Consider the following 22,690-nt stretch of genomic DNA (forward strand, 5'->3'; position numbering starts at 1 on the left):
GCCAGGGATTGAACCTGCAACATCATGGTTCCTAGTCGGATTCCCTTCTGCTGCACCACAACAAGAACTCCAAGATTATATGTTTCTTAAGTATTGTCCCAGGAACTTAAACATATTTATATTAAAAGCATATGCCAAATGTAAAAAAGGAGCAGATTGATTTCAATAAGAAAACCAGTGTTCATAAATTGAAGATACCAATTATATCCATTACTAATATTAACAAGAATAGCTAACATTTATTGCTCACTTCCAAAGAATTTTACCTATATTGACTCTCTTATTTCTTGGTAAACCTTTATGAGGCAAGTACAATTGTCATTTCATTTTATAGGTGAAGAAACTGAGGAAACCAGAGGTTAATCAACAAAGTCACACAGCAAGTAAAAGAAGGAACTTTACTGAACAAATTAAGATCAACCTACTTCAGAAGGGTGTGCTTTTAACTTTCTTAGAATGTGGGAAGAATGTTGAACTATTTTAATTGGGTCTTTTTGAATTTTGCTGCACAATAAATATCAGTGTTTTATTTTTTTGTGAATTTTATCATTTCATATGACAATTTTTCTAGTATTTAAAGAGATGAAGCCAACAACTCCTATATGCAGACAGGATTTTAGGTTTGTTTTAAACTCAAGCCCCAGGCATGCACTGCACCTATAATAGGAAATGTCTGTAAATGGAAGAATGTTGCTGTTGCTCTTATCTTTGTGCTGCAATGATACTTGAATCATCGCCAGTAATAAAGACTCCTGGGACAGGGAAGTAAATATGCAAAATCAGAATGGTATTCAGCGTCTTCCTCCATTGATGTGTTGGCTTTGCTAAAAACAGCCCAGATTTTGCCTGAATTGTAAACTAAGCAAATATGACTAGAGGATACATAGGGAACAGATGTTGATTTTTAAAAGACTACTTAACCATCATCACTTTTTTATATAATCAGCTGAAAGTAGCATTCAATCTCTTTTCTTAAAATTTCTTAAAGTTTATCCATAAGGACTCAGTCTCAAAGATTCCATGGTGAAAGTGGAATCATTTATTTTGAAAACTCTATACTGTAATGATAGTTTGGTGAAATTTATTTGTAGATGATCGAATTATTTTCAATCGTGTAGGACCAAGAATGTTCAGAATTGTATTCCTGTAAATGCTGTGTAAACACCATGGCAAATTTATACCATAGTTTAATGAGTCAAGGTATATTATTCTTTTATTTTTTATTTAAAAAATTTTTTTATGGCTATACCCATGCATATTGAAGTTCCTGGGCCAGGGGCTGAATCTGAGCCATAACTGCAACATATGCTACAGCTGTGGCAATGCTGGATCCTTTAACCCACTGAGCTAGGTTGAGAATCAAACCTGCACCTCTGCAGTGACCCAAGCTGCTGCAGTCAGATTCTTAACCCTCTGTACATGGTGAGAACTCTCAAGGTTTCTTTTTTTGGGGCTGCACCTGCGGCATAGCATGTGGAGGTTTCCAGGGTAGGGGTTGAATCGGAGCTGTAGCTGCCGGCCACACCACAGCCATAGCAACATGGGATCCTAGCCAAGTCTGTGACCCACACCACAGCTCACAGCAATGCCAGATCCTCAACCCACTGGGCAAGGCCAGGAATTGAACCCTGTCCTCAAGGATGCTAGTCGGATTCATTTCTGCTGAGCAATGATGGGAACTCTGGGTTTATTATTCTTGATAATAAACAATAGATATATATTGTTCTGATAAACATGGTATATTCTCTTGGATAAATAACTTCAACTAGGTATAATAAATACTTTTGAAAGGATGAATAGCCTCTTTCTAAGTTGGAGAAATATAGCATTAAGTTTAGAAACTAAGACCAAAAAAGCCAGCACCTGCTGCTTCCTAGATGTGGACGTTAGGTTATTTAACTTCCCTGCGTCTCAATTTTCATTTAAAAAGTGGAGACAAAATATTATGAGGATAAAGTGACAGTGTATACAGACCACTTAACACAATCCATAGTACTTAGTAAATTGTAACAATTTTATCTAGTTTTTGGGAGAATCATTAAAATCAAATAAAATTAACTGCAACACCAGGATGTTTGGAAACTACTGATACGTAAAGGATATTGTGATTTGATACAGGTTTGAACCAAGCAGAACAAATGATTGAACCAACAGGGTAATTTTAAGAATATCTTTGAATGATGGAAAAATTGACCACAACTCCTCTTCCTTTTTAAAGCATGTATGATAGTGATTTATTTATTATCTGAGTCAGAGCTAATTTTACTATTGGATGGTATGAAAATTTTCTGAATTTAGGCAATGTCTCCCTTGCCATGGATGGATAGATATATCTATTATAATTAGGCAAATTTATGCATAAAAGTATTAACAAAAAGATATTATTTTAATACGAGAGAGAAGATTGTGTTAAATGGTGGTTATTCTATATATTTCAAATAATGAGATCAGCTTCTCACTACCATGAATTTGCAGTTATGTTTCATTTACTTATTTTTCCCATGTAGTTCAAACTTACTTTTCTTTTTTTTTTGCTTTTTAGGGCCATATCCACGGCATAAGGAAGTTCCCACGCTGGGGGTCGAATCAGAGCTGAAACTGCTGGCCTACACGACAGCCACAGCAAAGCCAGATCTGAGATGAGTCTGTGACCTATGACAACACCAGATCCTTAACCCATTGAGTCAGGCAAGGGATTGAACTCACATCCTCACTGATACTAGTCAGGTTCTTAACCCTCTGAGCCACTCTGGGAACTCCTCTATTTTTTTCTTTATTTCTTTTCGGTTATGGGTTCAAGAAAAAATTAAAACCATTGTAAATACTAGTAAAAAATTAAAACCTTTGTAAATAATACTTAAATGTACCTAATCAAATATAAATATCTATGCTATACACTATTTTATCTATTTCAGTGATTTCTAAGGTATGGCATAGATTCTAATAGCCTTTTTTTCTCTGAAGTAAACAGATTCTCTACTTTCAGTCATGCATATAACCACTTATCTAAAAGACTCCATTTCCAATTTCCTTGGCAACAGGACTAAGTCTTGGCCATTGAGAAATAAAAGGAAGTGTTGGCTGCACTTCTAGAAAGTCTCCTTCAAAGACAGATGGCATATCACCCTCACTTTCGTCTTACTTTTGAAATACAGATGTGATGGGTGGAGCTACAGCAGCCATCTTTGGCCATAATAATGTAGACGCAACAGAACACTGGAGTGACTCTGAGTACTCTGTAAACATGGAGCTGTGTCAGTCCTGGCCTGGCTCCTAAACTTCTTTTACATGTAAGGGAAACTAGTCACTATTACTGACTTAGTATCCAGTCTCCTGCAGCAACTTATTCCTAATCAATGTACAATGATTTGTATATAGAGTATTCATCCAAAGAGATGTTCCATCTGAACTGGATTTAAGAACTACTATATGCCACATATCTTTCCTGGAAATTCACCAAGCATATTAACACAATAACTATAAAAACTCAGAGAACCCTGTAATAAAAGAAAATGTTTGACTTTATTAACTGTTTCCCAAACTTATATGGCCACAGATTTTTTTAATTGTTGGAATAATACCTATTAATAAACAGCCTGGGTTATTAGTATCCCTTCCACACAGGGCATTTTGGGAAATGCTGATGATCTATGTTGCTGCTCCTCTAAAGCAGCATCTGTCATGAATTGTCCTTATTGCTCAGTCTTTTGCTAATGTGCTGCTTGGGGAGACCTGTCTCACTTTTGTTGTAGATCTTGGCCAAGCTGGCACTGCTGGAGTATTTTTCATTGTGCTATCCATTGGTGCATTAGACTGAGAGTCCTTTCTGTCTGTGAAATGGAGGCAATTAGTTTGGCTGAATTTAGATAAAGTCTGTTGGATTTTTCTGGGTTTACAACCAAAAAAATCCCTAGATATCTACTAGGAGTAATAATTTGCCCTTTATGTCTAGATAAGTGTTCAAGTCTCAAATAGCCAATAACTACAGTAGTCCCAAGAATATAATTTTTGTTATAGGCCTTTCAAGAGAAAGTATTTCCTGAAATTTACTTTAAAAACGACATTGGCACTGGGGTCTACGTCAGAAAGAAAATTTACAAGGAAACAGAGCACTGATTTATTATATCGGCAGGAGCCCTGTCCCAGAAAACGTCTATTAAATCATAGCTTTAAAAAAAAGTTATAAGATCTTTAAACTTTAAAATTATCGAACCTGAGATAAGTGTGCTAAGATACATTTTCTCTATCAGCAGTTAAAATTTTATTAGTGTGCATTTAAAAAATGTGCCCAATTATTCCTCTGTTGACAAATTACTTTCTACTAAACCTTTATTTTGTAAAATCAATATAAATAAAAAATCTGTTTTCATAAAGGCAATGGTTAAGTGTGATCCTTCTTTGGAAAAGAAAAAAAAAAAAGGAAGGTTAACAAGAGTAAGCAAGGATGCATCTGACACTATAAGTTTACACTCATCTATAAATGTCCACTCTTGACGTATGTTTAGTATGGATCTGTAAAAGAGGTCAGAAGCTATGATTTGAAGCACAAGGCCTAAGCTTTTAACTGTTTTGTTGTTGCTGTTCTTTCTTTCTTTTAGCCATGGTATGCAGTGGCTTGATGTGGGATCTCAGTTCCCAGACCAGGGATCGAACCTGGGCCATAATGGCAAAAGCACAGAGTCCTAATCACTAGATCACCAGGGAACTCCCTAGTCTTCTTTAGATTTTTTTTTTTTTTTTTTTTTTTTTTTTTTTTTTGCTTTTTAGGGCTGAACCCATGGCATATGGAGGTTCCCAGGCTAGGAGTCCAATCAGAGCTACAGCTGCTGGCCTACACCACAGCCACAGTCACACTAGATCCGAGTAACGTCTGCGGCCCACACCACAGCTCACGGCAATGCCAGATCCTTAACCCAATGAGCGAGGCCAGGGATCAAACCTGCAACCTCATGGCTCCTAGTTGGATTCGTTTCTCTGCTCCAAGATGGGAATGCCCATGTTCTTTAGATTTAACGAAAGTTGCTTCTTTAATGCCTCTTTATGCAAAATTGTTTCAGAAAGAAAATCATGCCTTATTCACTCAGTGAACTCCAGCAATTTAAAAAGTATTCTTAAAGTAGGAGCAAATGGTGGGTCCATACTCCAAGGACTATAAGAGCTGAGCCAATGGCATACTGAGTGATGCAGACAAGGTGTCAGACTGTACGATAGAGTAGGAACCTTTTGGAAACAAGGGTTCAGGGTCAGCAGAACTAGATTTGACTTTTCAAGAAAAGCATGTATGTAACATCCTGGATTTAAAATATTGGCAACTAATTATTTGAGAAGTAAAACCAAACACACAAAAGACATAACAGAGTAAAAAGCAACTGACAATTAAAAAAAAAAAAAACCAAAAAAAAAAAAAACCCAAAAAACTGTGAGTCTAATTTCTGATTTGGCCCAGGGACTGCCAGACTGTTACCTCTTGTTTATCCCATCTCTTTCCCTCACTCATCACCTCCTGGAGTTTCCTAGTATCTCCTTGTTAAGTGGCTCTTTCATAGGCATTATGCAGTTTCTTTATATTGTGACTAAGTGGAGTTTAAGGGAAAACTCACTGTGGACTGGCTATAAACTCTTTTCTGCTGATATAATGCATTTAGCCCATCTGTGATCTTTTACATTTAAAAGGAGGCAGATTAAAGCTCCTTTGGCAGATTAAATCTCTATCCTTTAGAAGCAGATTAAATCCTCCCTGAATCTGGAGGCTGGAAAAAATTTTAAAGATATCTTCTATAAGGCCCTTCCCTTTGTTGCATTGTATTCCATCCACAACTTTCTCTGGCCACCTTCTCCCCACCTCTCCCCCTCCTCTACTTTCAATTACCAAAATGGGTATCAGTAAGTATCTTGGTTGAGAACCTGGGCTTTAAGGTCAAATGCATGGGGGTGACTGCTCTGCCATTTACTCACCAAGTAACCTAGGATAAATTACTTAGTCTCTTCGTATCTAAATATTCTTATTGGTAAAGTGGACAAGATAATAGAATCTACTAGTGGAAAGGATTGAATGGACTATCAAATCAGTCTGTTCTAACCTTAACAGCAAAAAATAGCAAGAGCCACCCATTTCCTCACTACATGATTCTAACTCCCAGGAAATTCTTCCTGAATTTGAGTTGAAGTGTCAATCACTGACCTCAGCACTACTTCTCAGAGCCTAAGCAATCATGTTTCATCATAAATGCGACCTCAAAGTGAACAGGTGTGGTTGGATCCATTTGGAGAGGGGATTTACTATCCTTTATGCTTGATACTGACTGCCTTTCTTTTCCTATAGTCTGGCATCACATAAGCTGTAAAAAATAATAGGTGCCTGATATTAATGACTCAGACTGAGCTCACTGATAGATCAAATCTCCTACACTCTGGCTTTTGTATCTAAGTGTAGAACCTCACTGTTTGCCCTCCCCAAGCCTCAGAGAAAAAAAAATATATATATAATTTCAGAAAAAAAGTTGGTAAATAATCTCCACTAGATATAAATTACCTGCCCATGATTGGTTGAAAGGGAAGCTAAAACTAGCACCTTAGGTCTTTGTTCTACAAAATTGATAAGTTTCTTCCCCCAACACCTGCCTCCCCCCCACCTCCTTTTGGAGTTAGGAGAGGGACCTAGTATTTTTATGTGGACAATTAGCTGGCAACATGTGAAAATGCTAAAGGTACTGGGTTAATCTAAATTTTCATATGGGATACTTTTTCTCTTTTACTGTTAACTAAATCTGTTGGATTTCTTTCTCTGCCTATGGATAGCCACTGCTGAATCAATTGTGCCTCCAGCTAATCTGCTATATCAAAGCAAATTATAAGGCCTCAAAGAAATGCCAAAAAAAAAAAAAAAAAAAAGAGAGAATCCAACAGAGTTTCTTACAGAGTAGGTGAGAAATATCCATAAATAACATAAATCAGCATGGGTCCCTGGGAGCTACAAAGGCACTATTATAGAATGATTAAAGGAGGTGAAAAGCACATTCCGCAGTTGTGCTACATTTTGAAGGAGGGGCAAAACTTTGGTAACTGGAGGTAAAGAGTACGATGTTGATGAGTTTATGGGGAGGAGGATTAATACGAGTAACATCATTGAGTCCCATCAGGTCCTTCTTTGGGGTTAAAATTTACACTACTCGGAAAGTAAGCAGTAAAAAGGACTAAAAAGCAACAAAAGCCACATGAGAGGTTTTGTCCCTACTCACCAAGTGGTGGAATCATGTCTAGTGAAATTTATGGGCAAAAGGAATGAGATGATCAATGTGACTCAAAGGATAGTCAGAGCAATGGAGGGTCTAGAGGTAGGAAGACCGTCTAGGGGTCTGATGAGGTCGTCTGGGTGAGGGATGATGAAGATCTGAATCCTGCCACGAGCATGGAAACCCAAGAGTTCTTGAGATATGATGATAGTGTTCTAACATTTTTCAAATCTGCAGCTATACTTTATGTTTAAAGTGTGTGTGTATGTGTGTGTGTGTGTGTGTGTGGTGTGTGTGTACTGGGATCTTATGAAGACATTGGATTCCTGATATCGCAAAGTGATTAAAAATCTGGGCCAAAAAGATGCCTTATGTAGCTCTGTACTCTTCTGATGAGTTTATCATTCCTTCCCTTCCATCCTTTTCCCCTACTTGTTTTTCTCTTCCTTTCTCCTTCTAGCAAACTCTACCCATCAACAATAATGAAGAAGAAAATGAGATTTAATGGTAAAATGTTATAAATCCATGATATGTAATAACTATAGGGCTTAGAGATGGACAACATGGATTCAAATTCTAGCTTTGTTAAAAACTGTCTAAACTTAAACAAAATTTTTAACATCTCTGAACCTCATTAGCAAATGAGAGGCAGCCCATTTCAGCATCACCTGGAGATTTTCAAACCATCATACATGTCCAAGATTTTGATATACTCAAATGGAGCTGGACCCTATGGGTCCTTCCCAGGACAGAACCGCCCTGTCCTCTGCCTGCTTTTTATCTGTATAAAAACTTTAGTCAAAGAATAAATTTAATCAAATAAATGAGAAAATACAGAAACAAAGGAAAAATAGTCAAATAAGACCAAATAATAGTTTGGGCATTAAATAAAGTCAAGGACCTTTAGCTCCTCAAGGGCTATAGATCTTATTCTGAGCCATATCCTGTGAGCTATCATGTAGAGACTGAAACCCCACCAGGAAGAAGCAGCTACCTACATGATGACCAGAATGTAGCCAGGCACAAGCTGCCACAATTCTGAGAGCTGGCCTCAAGGAGAGAACAAACCTGCCCTGGAATTAAAGATGACCTGTACTTAAAACAATCAAGGCAATAATGGTCAGACCACTGCATGACTGATTTCAAGGTGACTGTCAGAGCTGTCTGTGATGTTTCTGGTGATTGCCAGGGGAAATTGGCCTTTGGACACGAGTCAGCCTTCTCCCCCAGCTACTGGCCTCTGGAGTAAAGCAAACTTTCCTTTCCACCAACCTTGTCTCTAGAGTATTGGCTTTTGAGTAGTGAGCAACCAGATCTGAGTTTTGGTAACAATACTAGGTATCTTCACCCCACCCCCAACAGTTGAGACTCTCCTGGAATAAACAAACTTCAAGTTTTCTTCCAGATGCAAAGTGTTATTGTTCTATAGTGCTATTTTGTACAATTTCTCTTCAAGTCATTTCCTTATCCTACCCTATCTACTTCCAGTTTTCAGCCACTGGAAATGGAGACAACTTTCTGGGGCTTTTGAGGTTATCCTTTGGGGTCATCTTCCCATTGGAGACAAAAGTAAGAGGCCAGTTATGCTAATACCTTGAAGGTGTTATTCAAGAGTTATACACTCAGGTCTCCAATTGGAAAATGAGACAAGCTTACTCACCTCTGGGGCCTCGGCTATCTGCCTCTTGGGATTCAGTTTCTACCTTAATTGCCAATGGATTCAGGATACCAAGTCCCACAGCATTTCAGGTTTCTAATCACATGGAACTTCTCTTTGTGGTAGAAAAAATTTAGGCTCTGTGGACCTAATGAAAAATAACAATTTCACAAATAATAGAGTTTTACTCTTTATTTTCCCCCTTAGAGACATCTGGAATTTTTCAAATCTGCACACAATAAAATCCTGTAGTGAATCCCAACAGATCATCAGAAATGAACATAATTCTGTTTTGCCAAAGTGCAACATCATTGCATTTCAGACATGCCCCACCAAATCTCACATTTCTTCTAAATTTGTCTCTAGAGCATACTAGCTCAAGGCTCATATCAAAAGGTCTAGCAATTTGTCCCCCAAGGGCCAATAACTACACTGGTATCATTCAAGAAGAGCTTGGGAGTTCCCATCGTGTGTGGTTCAGTAGAAATGAATCTGACTAGGATCCATGAGGACGCAGGTTCAATCCCTGGCCTCACTCAGTGGGTTAAGGATCCGGATTTGCCATGAGCTGTGGTGTAGGTTGCAGATGTGGCTTGGATCTGGTGTTGCTATGACTGTGGCATAGGCTGGCGGCTACAGCTCTGATTTGATCCCTAGCCTGGGAACTTCCATATGCCATGGGGTAAAAAAAAAAAAAAAAAAAAAAAAAAAGGAAAAAAAGTAGGGGTTCATTCCACCAGAAAATTCAGAGTTAACTGTACAGAGCTTTATCATATCCAAAGTCATTTCTCAATCTTTAAGGATCAGTGAAAGGCAATACTACCTGTTCTCACTTAACCTTTGCTCATTACTGAAGAAGATGCCTCGGGTCAATTTAACAGCAGATAGAAAGGCAGGGTGTTTTGAAATACAATGTAGGTGGTTAACCCCTGAGAAATCTGTTCTGGTAGCTAGGCCTTTGTAAATGGACTAAAATTACAATGCTTGCTCAGTGTCTGCTGCTGCCCACACATGCACCATGATTCAAGGGACAATCACTTCATATGCTAGAGTGACAGCAATGAATATTAATCACAAAGAAATGGAATAAACAGTGACTGTGCTCTGTTTCTGAGCACACTACAAATTGAAATAATCCTGCAAGTTTTGAAGAGAAAACACCATGGTAACTCTTTCGCTTATTCTGATGATAGCTGAATTATTGGAGGAACATACAAATGCAGAGATAAGACTTCTTTCTCTGAAAGATTTTGTTTGGCATGGCTTTTAAAATCAGATTTTTTTTTTCTTTCTTTTTTGACTGCCCAGTGGCATTTGGAGTTTCTGGGCCAGGGATCAGATCCTAGGTGCAGTTGTAACCTATGCCACAGCTGTGGCAATGCCGGATCCTTAACCTCCTATGCTGGGGTGGGGATCAAACCTGCATCCCAGCATTCCAGAGATGCAACCAATCCCATTGTGCCACAGCGGGAACTCCTAAAATCAGATCTTTAAAACATTTTCTTTTTATCCCAGAATAACAGTCTGTACTTGGTCAGTTACAATCCAAAATATAACTTTCTGCCATAGATTAGATTCTGCCACTTCTGCTGCCTAAGTCTTTTTTTTCAGGCCAGAAGCCCACATTTTGATATTGTTATTTGCTTCTTTACAGAATATTCTTTTATATGTTACCTGTTACTTTCTTCTAAATACCAGTTTATTCAGAGTTAAGTGGAATGGCAGGCCAGCTTGTTTCTTTGGCCAGGATTAAGAATAGGAAGGCAATACTTGCCAAGGGTCCAAGGGCTGCTGGCCAGTGATGGGCTCTGGAATGAGTTATGGGCCATAGAGAACAGGTTAATGGGAGGGATTCTTTAATTTACACAGTGTCCTAAGGTAATTGACTTCTTAATATCTTTAATGGGATGCAAAAAAGGAAAAAAGAAAGACTACAATGGACAAAACCTATGTATTTCTGAATACACATATAAAGGTAAGTCTACAGACAACTGGACAGATATACCCAAAACTGAAGAGAGTGATTACATCTGGGGAAGAGAGTGAGATTGTGTGCTGATCAAGGGAGATATTAGTTCCATCTTTCTTGTTTGAGGTTTTTCTCTTTTTTCTTTTCTTTTCTTTCCTTCCTTCTTTTCTTTTCTCTCTTTTTTTTTTTTTTTTTTCTGCAGTGTGTAGCAGCTTGGTGTGGGATTTCAGTTCCCAGAACAGGGATTGAACCTGGGCCTTGGTGATGAAAGCACAAATCCCAGCCACTAGACCACCAGAAAACTCCCCGTTTGAAGCTTTTAGACTAAGAATATATCCTGCATTACTGTCAAAATTAAAAATAAATAAAATTTTTAACAATTTCATTCACGACTTAAAAATTGAGGCTGAGGCTGGATTGTGTTCTGAACCAGAAATGACCTTCTCCCTCGTGAGCGGCAACAAGAGCCTGTGTCTACCTCCTTTCCTCTCTTTTTACTTCTCCTCCAGCTCCTTTTCTCTTTTTGCTTCCAGAGTGTGCTATGCAGAAAGCCTACTCACGCCCTCCCCACTGAATTTAATATCAACTCCCTCAAAGCATTTATGGCACTAGCTGGTCCCTTTGTAAGACACTTCACCCTTGCTGTTTGAATGATAGATACAAATAACTGGACCCTCAGGAGGTTGTCATTACTGGCCCCAAGTGATTTAAAGCACTGAAACTATTAGGAATATTAAGGGTAATGCTGTGCCCAAGCATCCATTCTAACTTGGACAGCACTTCCCAAAGGCCAAACAAAGGAAGTGCCCCAGAAACATCTAAAAGATATGGTTGATCAGCATGCAGAACCACTGGAATGAATTCTACTTCCCAAACTGAATGTACAGTCTGTAACACTTTATGGTTTAATCATCTCAAAATATCTTCAATTATGAGTCAGATCTAAAGGCAGTGAAAGTGGCTCTGAATTAAGAGCCACACAATCTACTGGTCCCAGCACAATTATTTACTAGCATGATTTGGGGCAAGTTAATTAGCCTTGATAGTCGTATGTATCAAAAGGGGCTTAATAATAGCTGCCATGCCTTTCTTACAGGGTTATTTGGAGAATCGAGTGTTTTGAAATGCTCTGAAGGGTGATCAGAGGTCATCAGGGGGAAGGGGTATTTATTGTGTGTCCTATATTTTCAAGGATGAATATAATGCTCCTTCCTTTTTACTCCTCCTCTTAGAAAATAGGTCCCCATCCAAGCTTTACTTTTCTAGGTGACATGATGCTTTGCTTGACATCTTCCTTGATCTAATTTAGACTTTTCTGATTCTTCTCTGATATATAAAAAATACCTAACTGCATTTTCTGAAATGTCAGTTTCCCAGAAGATCTTTTCAAATTTCTGCATTAGGAACTCTCTTCTTTACTTATTGCAATGTTTTATGTGTAAAAGGGCCCAGTGTATTTTATAGGGCTCATGGTTAATGATACAATAAGAACTATATTCTGGGGACCCTGTCATACGATAGGAAATTCCCTGGATCTGGAGGGAGAAGATTCCAGTATACACTTTGTTACCAACTAGCTATGTGACTTGCTTACAAGTCACTTAACCAACCTCCTTGAATGTGCTTCTCTTCACCTATACAACGGGATCAAAATTCACAGGGTCATGGTAAGAAACCTGTGAGATCAGTTACATACAAAACGGGTGTGTCAATTTTAAAGAATTTATAAATGTTAAGAGGTGCAATGAAAAAAGGAGTGTGTCTATCATGTGTTTATTCCAGTGATAGCCAACATGATCCCTTATATGTTGTGGTGTTATCCCAAACTGCATGAAAGCAGATGGTGTTTGTGTAGCTTGGCATCTTTAACCACAAACATCTGTTTCTGATCAAATGTCTTCCTTCTGCCCAAACATCTTCCACAATCTAGAATCAAGTGGAAGCTCTGCTGCCTACGATTGTCTGACTCTAAGCTACCCTTCCAACCCGATGCTCAGAACTTCCATTAACATATCTCATTCTTTAGTCAAAACGAACTGCTTCTCACACACTGAATATTCCCTGAAATTTCCTCCCTCACTCTTTATCCACCACTTTGCACGTTCTCTCCCACTTTTTCATGTCCTGGTCTTTAGGACTCAATCCAATGTCACTTCCTTTACAAGCTTTCTTTGAGTCCGCCATTCTCTGTTCCTTCAAATTCCACAGAATTCTGTCATTTCACTATTTCTACCTTTGGTATTGTTTTCTACATACACCGTTATCTTCCTGATGATACTGTAAACTCAAGGGTAGAATCTACACAGTGTGGGCCAATGTGCCACTTAACAGAGATTCAGGAAATGAAGAATGAATGAATGAATGAGAGAGAGGGAGAGGCTGCATTCAGTGGATACAGATAAAAGAATATCAAAAGGATACCCCAACTGTAACCATCTTTAGGAGATTTGGGGACTGGAGATAAACAAGTCAGCAACTGATAAAATTCTGAAGGAGAAATATCTAGTATTTATGTAATTGTACAGTTAAGTGCCTAAGTGCAAAAATATTTTGCAGGAACTCAAATTCACTACAATCACACAGTTTTTACTGCTGTGCTTCACAGCAGTGTTCTTAAAGTCTAATGTAAAACTTACATAACATAATGGAGCCATTAGGTCTCTGGAATTAATTGGCTGCAAATGTCAGTCAGGGTTTGCGCTTTCTAAGGAGAGCAGGGCAAAGAGAGGGAAAGAGTGAGCACCTGTACCTGTACCGACCCCTCTTCAGGGTCCCTCCTGGCTCACAACTAATTGGCGATGTCAGGTGCAGGGGATCTGGAGACAAGAGGCTGGGCTGGATGACCTCCACAGATCCATTTCAGCTTTGCAATTCTAGACCCCGGGGTATTTTTTGGCCCTCTTGAGCTATCATTAAGGATGTGTCAAATGTATCATTTTATTGGCTCTAAACAGATTCTTCAAAGGGTAAGCGCGAAAATGAAAGAAAAGCAAGATGTGCTCTCACTGCTTTGTTCACCACAAGGCGTGACAGATTCTCAATTCATGGTTTAGCTAGCATGGCAGTGGGTGATCCATGAAGCACAGGGCAAAAGTGTTCCCTTTCTTCTCCTTGCAACCCAACTTATTATGCATCTCTGACAGCAGGAAATGATGCTGACTATGTGCTCAAAAAGATTCCCTACCCCTCCATCCATCGTACACTTTAAGAACTTTCCTTTTGCTACTGATTTCTGTACACATTGCAGTGTTCCGGGATCCTAACAGGGTCCACTCTCAGGTGAAAAGGAGCTCTGAGGTTTGTGTCTAAGGTGGTAGGAATGAATCTAGATCTGCACTGCCAGCAAAGCAGTGTGGTGAGGACAGACTGGCTCCTATTGCAGTTTCCCCGGCAAGAAAAATACTGGAAGAGGAATAACATAATCACAGGGTTTCTTACATTTTTATCAATTGGAATATATTTATACTCTGCATGTTTAAAAAAAGAGAGAGGGAAAGATCTGATATGGCTTCAATCAGCAAACACTGTGCCAGGCTCATATGCTTGGCTGGGCAACAAAATGGAGAAAAGCACACTTCCTTTCAAGCTACACCCTTTCTTGGTTTGAGGATAAGATTTTGGTTTTGAAATAGCTGAGAGGGATAGGACTAAAATAACCTGCATATCCTGACATTTTATTAAGACTTCCTATTTCTCACTCATGGATTTGCTGTTGGGGAACTGGTCACCTGAGCTTCCTCAAGACGAAGCCAACATACTATGTGTTTGAGACAAGAGGTGACACCAGGTGATTGGCTGGAATCTAATGGCCAGGTCCATCCATGACATGGCATCCATGCCCGAGAACACATGGCACTGAATTCCTTCTTCTCTACTAATGTACCTCCACAACTCAAAAGAAGGCAACCTGAATACATTCTTTCTGCACTGACCATATATACATATATATATTTTTTCCTTTTGTCCTTTTTAGGGCCGCACCTGTGGCATATGGAGGCTCCCCGGCTAGGGGTCTAATCGGAGGTGTTGATGCCAGCCTATGCCACAGCCACAGCAACGCCAGATCTGAGCCGTGTCTACGACCTACACCACAGCTCACAGCAACGCCGGACCCTTAACCCACTGAGCAAGGCCAGGGATCGAACCTGCAACCTCATGGTTCCTAGTCGGATTTGTTTCCACTGCACCATGACGGGAACTCCTGCACTGACCATATTATTGTGTATGCATGCATTGATTTATAGGCTATGCATGGTATTATTTCCTGGGTATTCTGATACAGTTTTCACAGAGAAAATGACTGGGTCTCTGGGGCCATAGGTAGGGCTCCATGAGTCCACATGTGAGAAAAAGGAGACATTTATTCCCCCCATCCTGCTGGTTCTTCTTACATAGTTTCAAACTTTCTCCCTAGCATTGGAAATTATTCTTGAATTGGCTGTTTATTGGGTAGGTTCCCTAACTGCCTGGCAACACCACTCTCTCTACCTATGTCACCTCCTCTAGAAAGCTCCCGGTGATGCCTCCCAGAAAACTTGGATCGTTTTCTCCTCTGCATGTGATAGTTTTTAAAAATTAGACTTACTGCATTGTTTTGCTTTGTTTTCTGGTGATTTAACATTTTCTTACCTCCTACTAGATTATAAATCCTTTAAGGGCAAGGAACATGTTATATACCTGTGTTCCTAGCGATTAGCACATAGGTAGTCCATTCATCCATTCATATTTGTTACTTTTTTTTTTGCAACACTCAAGGCATATGGAAGTTCCTGGGCCAGGGATCAAATATGAGGCTTAGCTGTGATTTATGCCACAGGTGCAGCAACGCTGGATCCTTAACCCACTGTGCCAGGCTGGGGATAAAACACACACTGTTGCAAAGAAATGCTGGATCCTTAATCTGCCTCACTTCAGCAGGAACTTCCTACTTGCTACATTTAATTTGAAAATAAAACTCTAACAATTATCTTGAAAATCTTTAAAGTTTTCCTTCAGTTGATGCAAAAGATGTGTCAGGGATATATGGCTGGTTATTTCTATAAGAAGACTGAATACATGAGCTTTATGAAGAAACATTGAGACATTCAAGAAAGTGATCTGTATAAAAATGTGTTGCATATGACATGTAGAGAAAATGACCTCAGGTAAAATACTCAAGTGATTATCTTTGGGACATGAGATTATAGGTCATTTTTCTAAATATTGCAATGTAATATGGTGGATATATATAATTGTTATAATAAAGATGATAAACAGTCATCTGGCAGAAAAGACAAAGGTGATCTTACCATCAGTCTCCTTCTACTTGTTATAAATACTAACAAGTGAAGCAAAACCTTCAAAATATTAGCTCATTTCTAATTCAAAACAGAAACAGACTCACAGATATGGAATACAGATTTGTGGTTGCCAAGGGGGAGAAAGGAGGGAGTGGGATGGTCGGGAGTTTGGGATATGTAGATGCAAACTATTACATTAGACTGGATAAGCAATGAGCTCCTACTGTATGGCACAGGGAACAATATCCAGTTTCTTGGGATAAAACATGATGCAAGATAATATAAGAAAAAGAATGTATATCTATGTATGACTGGGTCACTTTTCTGTACAGCAGAAATTGGCACAACATTATTATTATTATTATTATTATTTGCTTTTTAGGGCCACACTCGCATCATATGGAAGTTCCCAGACTAGGGGTTGAATCCGAGCTGCAGCTGCCAGCCTATGCCACAGCCACAGCCATGACAGATCCAAGCCACATCTGCGACCTACACCACAGCCACAGCAATGCCAAATCCTTAACCCACTGAGCAAGGCCAGGGATCGAACCATATCCTCACGGATACTAGTCGGATTTGTTTCTGCTGTGCCACAATGGGAATTCCAGCATAACATTGTTAATCAACTATACTTTACTAAAAAAATTAGTTCATCGAATCCCAATGCTGCATGTTAGGATGCTTAGAGATAACACTTTAATACAGAATTCACTCATCCCAGGAAGAAAGTTATGAAGTGGCACAAATGTGATTCAGTTTTGGCAGTTGGGATCCTTGAAGCTTATGAATTTGACATTGAGCTCTTTCACTCCCACTCTTCTCATCTTCAGTTTCTTAAAATCTGAATTTCAGTGATTTATGTACATGTTCATTATTCTTCTGAATCAGTGGGTTTCTAACTTCTTTGACTGTGTCTTACAGAAAAAAAAATATTTTCTACCTGGTGACCCAGTGCACACACAGGCCCGCCTTACCGAGAATAAATTTCATGTGACAGTATCCTCACTTCATGGGAGGTGCTCTGATATTTTCTATTCTGTCCTCTTCTAAATAAATAGAAATGCTCTCCCTGATCTACTAAGTTGATTTCATGACCTAAAATGTGAAAATCACTGTTTGAAATTCTAAGGACTCTGAGGTCGAAACCCAGACTTCATCTCTTTTTCATGTGGCGCCTTCACATACAGAAGAAAGTCAAGAAATACTGTTACATAAATATTTTTTTTTCTGAGTAAAAAGAATAATCTCTTGGACAGCGTGGCCCAAATGATCTTTCAATTTCTCCCCCTGTGTTTTGTGTGACAGAGAACACATGGGAACTGAAGAGTTGCTTGCTGAATGACCACAGAAATCTAAAAGACAGTCATGCTTTTATGTCTTCATTGAAGGAAGGAATAAGGAAACAGAAAAAAGGAAAGAAAGGCAGAGCCAGCTCTGCTCATTTTCAAACAAAAGGTCTAAGAATGCACTGGTGCGGGGAATCCAGAAAGATTAAAGATCTGCTGAGTCTCACGTTGGCCAGTGAGAGCGCCATGTAATTTATATTTTATCATTGCTAGACAAAACATTGTTAAAGGGGAAATACCTTAAATCAAAATGGCAATTGAAGGTGAAAGGGTACTTCTCTTTTGATCCCCAGCCCCGCCATCTCAATCTTCACCAGATATGTCCTCTTAACATCTCCGAGTAATGAAAGCCAACTCATTTGCCAGGAACCAAAGCCTGCCCATATCTTCATTTGCTTTTCCTATAGCATTGACTTTAAACACACCATCGTGTGTACATATTACACTTTGGCCTAAACAGATTTATTTGAAGAAACTTTTCCTAATGGATCTTATTCAAGCTGTATTCAACGAGCATCAGTGCGAACTTTCTCCATATCAGGCCTAGTGCTAGATACCACAGGTGCACAAAGGTAATGAAACCTGAACATCTCTCAGCTATTTGGGGCTGACAGCCATGTACACAGTAAGCTTTGCTATCATGTTTCAAGTGTTGTACCACGGGTCTGAGCAAAGAGCCATGGAGACACAGAAAGGAAGTCACTTGAGAGGTAGAGAGTTCAGGGGGTGGACTCACAGAGAGGGTTTCGTTTGAGCAGATCTTTATTTTATTTTAATTTTAATTTTTTTGGTCTTTTTTTGCCTTTTCTAGGGCTGCTCCCACGGCATATGGAGGTTCCCAGGCCAGGGGTCTAATCGGAGCTGTAGCCACCGGCCTAGGCCAGAGCCACAGCAACGTGGGATCCGAGCCATGTCTGCAACCTACACCACAGCTCACGGCAACGCTGGATCCTTAACCTACTGAGCAAGGCCAGGGATCGAACCTGCAACCTCATGGTTCCTAGTTGGATTTGTTAACCACTGAACCACGATGGGAACTCCTGAGCAGATCTTTAGAGACTGGATGGGAGCTACCAAAAGTAGAAGGGTAAGAGGCATTCAGGTTAGTGGGGACCATATGAGCTTGGCAGTCAAGGGCAGGATGCCTTGGGGATTGTTGAGTGACTGGGAATTTTTATTGCTTCAAGATTTCTAGTGCACAAGGAGCATGAATAACTTGATATTCAGTTGAGAAGAAACTTGAGTGCCATGGTAGGGAGTTGGGTATTTATTAGGCATTTAACATGTACCACTGTGTTTATTCTCTAATTGTTGAGTATGTACAAAGCTTGTCCTCCTTGGTGTTTGTGATGTGGAATTGTACGGCTGGAAGGCAACTCAGGTTATTTACCCCTGAACCGCTAATTTTATACATGAAGAAACAGAAGTATAAGTCATTTGGTTAAAAGGGTCTTTTCCTAGGGATTGGAGAGAATTCAGCCCATTTGCATATAGATAGAAAGCAATCTTCCCGCTGCTGTTGTATAGACTGGCACTTAGTCAAAAAGAAAAACAGCTCCCTGTTTATTTAAATTGAGCAGGAAGGAAGTACAGGAGCAGGTGGGTGGACCCGATAATCTCACTATTCAGGACACGGGAATGTAGTGTAAAGGTAGCTTTGATCTGGACACCTTCCAAGGAAACTGAGCTGCAGAAGTACCAGGAGGACTTAGTAATGAGGCAGTTTTATGCCAAAAGTAATCACAGGCTAGAGCCTCTGGACTCCACCAAGGCATCTTTTAATTCAGTCACACACTGCACACATGGAAGGTCTTCTCCTTCTCTGGGATTTCAAAGAAAATTCTCCCTAGTTAGTGAATAAGAATTCCTCTGTTGGTAACAAGAAATTCTGGGGTAGATGCCAACCCTTGAATATGCTGAGTCTGAGAGGATCACCCTTCTTCGAGGGGTCTTTCTTCAATCTCCACTGGGATGTAAATCATAGGATAATGTGACTCCGGAAGAGACTGTGAGAAGTCACTGCCTGGAGGAATTTGAGAAACTTCTCTCATTTGACTCTTTCATTAAAAGAGGCTAGTTCCCAATTTCCATTACGCTCTGTGTTGTAGGGCCCCATCTTGGCCTCAGCATATTCATCCTAGTGATGGGAGAAGGCCTGGGTGTCTTTGCTCAAGCAGTCAAGAAGCCTGATGAGAAAGATCTCATTCTCAAGGACAGAGTCAAAGTAATAACTCAATACAAGGAAAAAACTTCACTTTCAAGGGACGGACCAAGTCATTTAAATCTGGTTCAGCCCCAGGCCACTTGTACAAGGAAGGTGGACCCCAAATCACATCAATATAGAAGCACAGTTGCACCTACTCTCTGGGAGACTTAAGCCACAGGACTGTGTGTTATGCGACTGTGCCCTGCCCAATGGGCCCAGCAGCAGTGTCCCTGTGCCCAGGAAGGCAGGGTGCCCTCTTAGCCTCCTCTAACAAGAAATGGGTTCCTACAGCTTCAAGAATGAAGACAAATGTTAGGGATTTTGCAAAGGAAAAAGTAATTCAAAGTTGAACAAGTAGCTATGGAAATCCAGACGTCCCCATAGGCAGCACAGACCCCATAATCATTTGCTTTTCACACGATATGGCAGCCTTTGTCTCCATTTGACAAAATTATAATTGGAGAACAAGAATAGGACAAAAGGTAATTGGTTTGCAACTAACCCATGGAGAGGCACTGCTTCATCTAGAAATCAGGAGGTCGCCCTTGCCGCGGAGGGACCACACAGATTCATGCTGCAGTTTTCTCTCAAGTAATTTTACCATAAAACATGAAGTGACAGATTCTGTCCTAGACCACAAGCAGGTAGAGTTAATTTTTTCCCTCATTTCATGACATGACAGCTGAGGCAAAAATGTAATGGGTTTTCTGTAAATACATAGAAAAAGCTTATCACGCAGAGAATTCGAATGCTCATTCACTTTTGGGGAAGGATGCTTCTTAGAAGAAAAAAAGATTCTAGCTACTTGAAAAGTCTTACTGCTTATTCCCAATAAAATATAAAAACACTGTCTTCAATCTATATTACACCTGATTTTATCACATGGCACTCAGCCAATTATGTCTCCAGAGGCTGCTGGCAAAGAATGCTTCCCATCCCACAGGTGGGCTCTTGATCCAAGTCAGGGCACTCCAGATTCTCGCCTTTGCAGCTGGATTTCTGACTCAATTTTCAGAGAATGGATGTTTGCCAAGCTAACTCGGGAATGACAAATAATTCCCTTTCTTAGGGTTCTGAACCATTCCTTCATCTCTGATACGCCTTCAACACTGGAGACAAAGTTGTGGAAGGTGCGTTCTCATTTTTCTGCTCATATCTGTTAAAACTGCCAGAACACTTACCATCACAGTCAGGAACAGCCATATATATTTAAGACACTCATATATAAAGAAAAATGGTTCCTTCCAGTATTCTGATAGTGTGTCTGTGCCCTCAAGTCGGTCAAGAGGATATTTATAAAGCACTTGATGCTCAAAGGCTTTGCGGAAGGTCTGAAGCTCAGAGACCATCAGCCTCCTACCACTCTTCCTGGGCCGTCCAGACCCTGAAGTGTAACCACGTCTGAATTTCACCTCCCGAATAAACTGCTCATGGGGAAATCAAAGGATTACAGATGGAAAGAAGCCTTTCAAAAGCATCAGATTCAACATTTTCCATTTAGAGTTGAGAAAATGCAGAGATGAACTGACTTGTTTCTAAAAGCCTTCCGGCTACTAAGTGGTGTTTGGGGAGCAAGTCTCACATCCTGACTCCTGGCTCACGCTCTTTCCTTGTAGCGAGACTGCTTTTACCTACCTCCCTGGGTGACGGGTGATGGAAAAATAAATAATGCAGCATTGTATAGCGTCACCATTTCTTAAGTGTGCTTTTAAGATACAAAGCCCACATTATAAAAAAACAAAAAACAAAGCAAAACACAAAGAAAGACAATTTTGAAAAAAACAAAACAAAACAAAAAAACACCACATGAAATGAATAGGGGAATTTTCTGCCCCTTAGTCAACAGATACTAAATGTACGAAACTGGGACTGAGAGAACATCATAAGAAAATACATTAGTTTTAGGGTGAGGAGAGGCTACTGAGTGGTCCTGCAGAGCTCACGTGCTGGTGGGGAGGACATCCATCCCCCGTCATCCACATGAGTCACCATAGATGGCCTCATTTTCCTGTAAGCAACTCTCATCCGAGCATGTTCCACTGACATATTGCATTTCTGAATCTTGAGGACATCACTGCTTTAAATTAAGCATGTTTTCAACTATACTTTAATAAAAGAATTAAAAAAAAATTTAAGCACATTTTGACTGAGGGTGAAGGGTAAAGAATATATTTTCCAGAACTTTACAGACCTTATCTTTTAAACAAACTTAAGAAGTAGATATTTTAACGTTTATTTGACAGATGCAGGACTAGAAACTCAGAAAGAATCGCCCCCAATACACGGAGCCAATAAATACATGGGATGGGCTTAACTGAGTTCTTTCTGATTTAATAATTCATGGTTTTCAAAAGGCATATTTCACGGTCTGTATTAAATCATAGTTCTCAGTTATCATGCTACCACCAAAAAGAATTATTTGAAAAGGACACAGAAATTTTAAATATTAGGCGTTTTTCAAATTCTTTCAAAGTAGAGGTGGGCACAGTAGCTGAGTGGGGAGCAGGAGTTTGTTCATGTATCAGGCAACGCCCAAGTGCCCAACAGGCATTAATGCACTTGATCCACACAGCAAGAGAGGGAAGTGCTGTTGTTATCTCCTTTTTAGAGAGGAGAACACTGAACATAGAGATTGAATAATTTGTTCAAGATCTCACACCCAGTGGCGGGGCTGGGTTTGAAATCCAGGTGGTCAGGCTCCAGAGACCCTGCTCTCACCAGGCTCTTGGCTGCCTTTCCCAGCCCTCTCCAACCTGCATGCAGACAATGCCGATCAGAGAGTCAGGCTGGTACAGGAGGAAACACCAAAGCCTGATATACTCACACTGATCAGAAAATAAATGCATTTTAAATATGGAAAGTAAAACACTGTATTAGATAGCAGGTGTTTTAGAACCCCAGGGTTGCTGGAATAACTCTTGACCTCAATGGAAACGGAGCTAATCAGATTTAAAAGTTCTAAATTTCCTGGAAGGAAGGAAAGAAAGAAGGAAGGAAG

General features: G+C 39.8%; 1 protein-coding gene across 26 annotated transcripts in view; it reads right to left on the reverse strand.

Annotated features, from left to right (window-relative positions):
- Nucleotides 1-22,690, reverse strand: part of CHRM3 (cholinergic receptor muscarinic 3) — a 545,038-nt gene that overhangs the window by 86,816 nt on the left and 435,532 nt on the right. The window contains exons 5-6 of one of the 26 annotated variants that reach the window (XR_002338271.1): nucleotides 8,893-9,037; nucleotides 2,593-2,652 (exon numbers count right to left, since the gene is read on the reverse strand). The exons of 23 other annotated variants lie outside the window; for them this stretch is intronic. The gene's annotated coding sequence lies outside the window, so the exon portion shown is untranslated. Of the gene's footprint in view, nucleotides 1-2,592; nucleotides 2,653-8,892; nucleotides 9,457-22,690 lie in introns of those variants that run through there. 2 more of the 26 variants (XM_021071807.1, XM_021071814.1) reach the window with 2 other exon arrangements.

Source organism: Sus scrofa, chromosome 14 (genome assembly GCF_000003025.6).
Source record: "Sus scrofa isolate TJ Tabasco breed Duroc chromosome 14, Sscrofa11.1, whole genome shotgun sequence".
Classification (NCBI taxonomy): Eukaryota; Metazoa; Chordata; class Mammalia; order Artiodactyla; family Suidae; genus Sus; species Sus scrofa.